The sequence below is a fragment of the Trachymyrmex cornetzi genome, unplaced genomic scaffold, assembly GCF_001594075.2.
Source record: "Trachymyrmex cornetzi isolate Tcor2-1 unplaced genomic scaffold, Tcor1.1 scaffold482, whole genome shotgun sequence".
NCBI classification, from domain to species: domain Eukaryota; kingdom Metazoa; phylum Arthropoda; class Insecta; order Hymenoptera; family Formicidae; genus Trachymyrmex; species Trachymyrmex cornetzi.
Genome location: NW_017299641.1, coordinates 135,720 through 142,656, shown reverse-complemented (window position 1 = coordinate 142,656; position 6,937 = coordinate 135,720). Strand labels below are relative to the sequence as shown.

Genomic DNA, 6,937 nt, shown 5'->3' with positions numbered 1-6,937 from the left:
CTTATGGTTCGCCGATAGTTTCATTTTTTTTTTAGATTTTTAGGCGAGGTTGAAATGAATTTGGACTTTGTGTTTAATTATATAATATTACTGTTCGTGTAAGGACTTTGCGTTATAATTTATCATCCTTTCGTGGAATACGGAAAATAATAATGTTTTTATACCTGTAATAAAAATCTCAGCTATTGATTAATAGCGAATTCGGTTGGATACGCTATTGTGTATTGATGCGTATTAAAGCCGTTATACATCGATTTCTGAGTGTAAAATAAATAAAATACAAATATTTAGAGTTATAAAATATTTTATCTTTCACAGATCATTCAAGCAATATTGTAGTAACATTACAATGTTGCTGCAAGCTATATGAATTAACAGCACAATAAAGTGTATTGAGAATTTCGCGATTTATATTTATCAATTTGTGTACGATGACTTTGTGCACCAGTGCGCATTGACAATGAGTGCATCGAATTCACTATAAGGCTATGTTCAATCGATTTAGGAGTTATTGAAAAATTGATTCTTCTAAAATAAAATAAAAAGAAAGTATACGTTAATTAAAAAAAATAATAAATAACTCATACAAAAATGTTGTAAAAATGTTGTATAAAAATAGATTATAATTATTGTTTAAATTATTATTAAAAAAAATACTGTATTTAATGTTAAACTATTATGATAAATTATTCTGTAAATCTTTTTTCTTAGAAAAAAAAAGAAGAAGACGGGATTATTCGTCAGTTTCAACTTTAAGTAATTTGCAACAACATTACTGCAATATTTGTGATATTACAGCAATATTACATTGCAATGTTAAACGTTGTAAAAATGTTGTATAAAAATAGATTATAATTATTGTTTAAATTATTATTTAAAAAAATACTGTATTTAATGTTAAACTAAATTATTCTGTAAATCTTTTTTCTTAGAAAAAAAAAGAAGAAGACGGGATTATTTGTCAGTTTCAACTTTAAGTAATTTGCAACAACATTACTGCAATATTTGAGACATTACAGCAATATTACATTGCAATGGTATTGAAATGATCTGTGCTTGTATTGGCTAAATCAATTTCCGTCTAATTATATGTCTATTTTTAAATGCGGAAAGTGCAACTAAAAAGTAATGCAGCTAAAAAGAATAGCTCTCGATCTGTAAACCTCTCGATCGTTCACGGTCAAAACGATTAAATTTTGAAATATAGTACGAGTGACCTACGCAGTGGCCGGAGTGGCCCTCGCATGATATATATGTATATTAAATGGATCGAGAATGAGGTCAATCGAGGCTGCCAATGGGCCAACTAGGCCGACACAGACCGGCGCTTTCGAGTCGCGCGGCCGTCAGGGATTTGGAGTCGCAAGCGACGATCTTTCATCTCGGTATAAGGATCGGTCGATCCAGTGGGTGTCGAGAGTATGAATGACGCGTGTTTACAGTGCCAAGACACTGGCGGATTCATGAAGGGATCCATGGGGATTTTAAAGCTCTAGGGACTTCTTTTTTAAAATATTTATAGCAAAATGTTATATTTATTTTTAATAATTCTAAAATGCTTAATCACAATTTTGCTATTCCAAAAATATTTTTTTAATTTAAGAAATTCCTAGATATAAAACAGATTAATTCTATTATGTTATTCTTCTTTTATGTTAATATAATTTTAAACAGCGCATTTTATAAATTATCATTTAAACAATACTTTTTTGATGTTCGGCTCGAACTTGTAGCCGAAACATGTAATGCGATTATGATTATATTTTAATATATTAATAGTTAATTTATATATATATTTGTACCCAGTAAACAAGAAACGTTCCAAAACATTTCAGTAACGTTGCAGCAACGTTGTAACGTTACTGAAACATTTCAAAACGTTACTGAAATGTTTCTTGTTTAGTGGGTACGTTTGCTTTATTGTTACAACATGTCTTTTGTTCTTGGACTCCTATTTGCCTTGACGTCACACATATTTATATTTTTTAATATTTTATTTTTTTATATTTAATCTTCAAAAAATTTCTCTTATAGCTTGGTAATGGCCTCTCCTTGACAAATTTCCGCTAATGAATGCCAAAGTTATACCTATAAGTGAGAAATGACTTACTGAATTGATGTCAAATTGACATCGGTGATTTTGACGTCAATTTGATGTCGAGTCTTATTATTGACAGCCATTTCTCCCTAGAAAAAAAATTTTAATTTCGATAAATATTTGTTTGAATAGTTCTAAGTAAATATTTACTAAATGTAAATATATATTTATTTGAAAACCATTAATTTGATTTAATTACCATTTATTTTAGTAAATATATATTTACTCTCTATGCCCAATTTCTTCACTTCTAGATAAGTTGCGGATAACCTTATCCTACACTGTTAGAAATTTCTCAATAAATTTTAATTAACATCATGTAAAAGAAGCATGTGGTTATCCACGAAATTAAATGTAATGAATAATGTAAATAAAAACTAAATTACAGTAGTCTTAAATGTGATGAACGTATGTATTGAAATTAATGAACACATTATTATAAAAATTAATTTACACGTTAATGAAAAGTACGAGATCTGTAACTGAAAAGTAATTTACGTTAATGACAAACGTTATCGAGTTGATACATTTAGAAAAATGTCCAGTGCTTTTGATCGGAAATAAACGTTCTAGTGCTTTCTCCGATCAATTTCAGGATTATCCGATGAAGTGACAAACATCTTTATCCGATGAAATGTAATTCCTAATTATATGTAAACGCAATATGAACCGTCATATGTCTATCCGCTAAAATTTCATCGCATGAACCTACAACTTAATCGAACATTAGACTTGAACAGATAAAAAGAGAGTATTTTATCCGATTAAGTTTGATATCCGATTAATAGGAAGGCGCTGGCCAATCACAGAATAGTTGGTCACGTGATCAACGATATGTAAATCGTGTGACCGCATTTTAATGTCATATTTAATTTTTTCTTTTCCCAATGTTTGAATTTTCACTAATTTTTCGTCATTTTCCTCAATTAACTAAATAACTGGACGTGGTGATGGAGTAAAACGGCTTACGAATTCGAATTCAGTGATCTAAAATCTATAAGAAACACCTACTCTGGTTTGAGTTGCTCTTCAATTTTATCATCTTGAAATATGCAAAGATTTTTCTAAATTGAATATATGAAATGCAATATCATTTGATATGTGTATATTTTTGCATAGTAAAAGCTGAAATTGAAGAGCATGTTAATGGCAAATGTATAAGTAAACATAGCAAGCAATGAAAATAAAAGCAGGTCTATTAAACAAAATCTGCTGTTTTTTTTAATAATAAAGTAGCAAATTAGGAAACAGTATAATATATCCGCTTAATAAATATTATACAAACATATAAATTTTTAATTTGCTTATATTTGTATTGGAAAGATAACGTTTAATTTTCAAACTCATTTTTGTTATTTAATATAAAATGAATGAATAATTATATATATATTATCCTGGACCCCTAGTTTTCGTACTCGATAAAAAACCGCCAAGTCTCAGTGATAACTTCAAGTGTGTCTGAGATTTCTAATTTTTTATGCAAAATTTTTAATTCTTTTTTGTGTTCTTGAACTTCTAATCAGCAATTGAAATAAATGTTTCGATTATATCAATACTATGAAATGTATTCTAGTGCGATAAAATAGAATTTTTTTATTATAGCTCTGTTTTTATATCTGCACTAAATTGTACTAGACCTCTGTTTCTCATTTTCGCCAAATATCAAACATATACGACTTATCTTACTTCAAGTTCCAGAAATGTACACTAGTCCAGCTACAGAAAACAAACTTGATGATAGTATGTATTTAATTTTTTCGTTAGGACATTTGACGTACTTAAAAAAAAAATTAATAATGCAAATAATATAAAAAAATACTTTTTCTCATACCTATGGTGTATGAGATACCACAGATGATATGTGGATTCGTGAATAACACAATGGATATTTCCTAGGATGAATTTTCGAAACCTTAGAGGAAACGCGGGAATGTTCTGTAATCTCTCTCTCCCCCCCCTCTCTCTCTCTCTCTCTCTCCCTCTCCCTCTCTCACTCTCAATATTTTTTCTGACAAGTTGACATTCTTTTTGTGCGTAAATAAATTTGTACGTTACAAAATTTAATTTTTCATAAAATGCTTTTGTCAGTACAGTAACAGTCATTTTCTACTTGAATATATACACGGCAATCTACAAACCAGATCATATAGAAAGCATAAAATTCGTAACTTAATAATCAGAACTTGATGAAAATAAGTCTTGCAATCATAAATTAACTTTTTCAATACCAACACCAACTTTAGTCGGATTCCATATAACGAGCAGTGGATAGCATAGCCCCAACTATATAGTCGGCATCCATGTAACGAACTATAGACATCAGCGATCTTATTTTATAAGATTAATACGTCAATTCCGCTAAGAAGATTATAAACTCTAGGTGAACGCGTGACACGTATTAACGCATAAACATATGTCACGCTATGTTTAAAGTAGGCACATGTGTCGGAGTCCTCGATACAGAAAAAGCTTATTCGTGGACGCGTACCCTGTAAGAAAAGAATTAAAATTCACTCGAAAGCTCTGGAATTATACTTTTAATGCTGTTAACTTTAATTAGACATAATTTTTTTTACTGAAAAAATGTACATCACTGTTTTTGAACCATTTTACAATTAATTAAAATCCTGACAGGCTCCAAATCCACGTTTTAAAAACAGCATTGTGTTTAGCGTGAAAAATCTTCGGGATCTACTATGGCATCTCGGAAAAAATTTGATATAAAACTATATAACTTTTTAATTATTTTTAATTAATTTTAATTAATTATAATTTCGATTATTTTAATTATTTTTAATTAATCTTAATTATTTTTCAAAAAAATATTTGTTGCAAATGACGCGTTTACATTATTTGCAAATTCTTATATCAATTTGCATAAATTGCTTCAGCAACATTAAACTATCCGTTGCATTCGTTTAACATGTATCTTCAATTTTTTTAAAGGTTTCATCTATCTGTAACTTGCCTCTAAAGGCATCTTCTAACTGTGTTTTCGTCTTCCCTGGTGTTTCCGATAAAGCAATCATTAGAAAAATAGTAGCAATGATAGACATTATGCAGTAAAAATAAATGGTAGCGTTTCTATCATGCGTCACCATTATTGGATACAATTGTATGATGATGGAGCTGCCCACAAGAAAAATGAAAGTAGTAAACTACCCGAGAACATTCACATATTTTGTAGGATACAGTTCCGGAATCATGGAAGAAGAAATCGAAAAAAATCCAAATACTCCAAAACCTTGCGATTTAGGGATTAATCCTAAACTATATAATTAGCTAATATTGAGAAATTATTTTTAAGAAACTCTCTTTCAAAAAGATAATATCTAAAGTTGAATCTACGTTAGATTTCTGCCGAAGTCATGATAATAATTACTTTCCTAAAAAAAAATTATAACTATTGACGAGATATTTATGAAAACATCATTTTTTTACCACATAGAAAAGGATACAAACAATAGGAATAATTGGAACTCCAATGTCCTCAAAAAATTGCAGGTACACTGCTAAAACGCCCAAAGAAATTGATATACCAACACCAGACACAATCGAAATAGTTCGACGACCATTTCTAGTAAAATTTCGAAATTTATTATGTAAGTCTCTGGAATATTATCGATTCTCTAAAGATATACCACAACGAGTATCTAATGAGCATTTTAACAGAACGATCTACAGATTAATCACAAAAGTCCATAAAAAATATCACAACAGCTGTTGAGTTTAAAACATTTAAAATTACAGGTACAATATTAATTTTCCCTAATTAGTATTCATAACTACGTTATTAATAACTACTGCTGTTTGTCATTGATTATTAGATTTACTTCAACTATTGGTGTTTGATTTTTTATATGGGTGGATTATGTAGATTTATAATAAATTCATATTGAGTGTAGTTGTAGACTGTACAATAAATAAAAATAATTACCTTTTGCTACAACATGCAGTGATTACAATGCCTACTAGTTGAATTATTCCTACTATTACGATGATCAAAAATGGATCTATTGTTATGTTGACCCTGATGATAAGATCAGCGGTATAAAATATAATCACATACAGTCCACAAAGTTTCTGAAAAAGTAAATAGAGATTTAATAACACAAAAGGTTTCCACACTTCTGGTAAAAGGATTGTTCTCCGAATTCTCTTTAATATGCTGCACACATTCCAAGTAAGAAACCTATGTCCGGTCGAAGAGAAATCTATTCGGCAATTTTGAAATATTTCAAATTTATTTTTCGACTCGATATAGTTTGTCATTTCGATAAACTCTTTCTGGAATTCTGTAGTTTTCTGACGCAGACCACGGATACAAAGTAGAGCAATCCTAGCGTCTTCCTTTCGGCCTTTTAAGAGCAACCACTCAGAACTCTCGCGGATAAGGAAAATATTGCATAAGACAAACAATATGGAGGATATGGAAAAAAATGCTGCTATTGACCTCCAGTCATTCTAGAATAATATAAATGTGTGTTTTAATAAAATATAAATATAAATAAAACAGAATATGAATATTAATTTATATTTAAATTTTATTATATGCCTATATGTTTTTTTTAATTACATATGTTATATGTGTATATTTATTACTTTAACAATATTAATGTCTAAAGTTTTAATTTGTCTATTTTTAGTAAAATTTAAAAATCGGTATTAATGCACTCAAATAAAATTCAAATAAATAAATTTTTTATTGTCAGAATGGCAGCAAATTAGTAATAAATTTGATTTAAAAAATTGAACAGATTTGATTTCGTCTACGTCCGCATTAGTTAGCTCTAGTGAGAGTTGTTATAACTGTTGATATAACTGATTGCAGATTGGCAG

The 6,937-nt window shown here is 29.2% G+C and overlaps 1 pseudogene; it reads right to left on the bottom strand.

Annotated features, from left to right (window-relative positions):
• Positions 1-5,016: 5,016 nt before the first annotated feature.
• The window catches only part of LOC108765225 (facilitated trehalose transporter Tret1-like), a 5,955-nt pseudogene continuing 4,034 nt past the window's right edge, over positions 5,017-6,937 (bottom strand).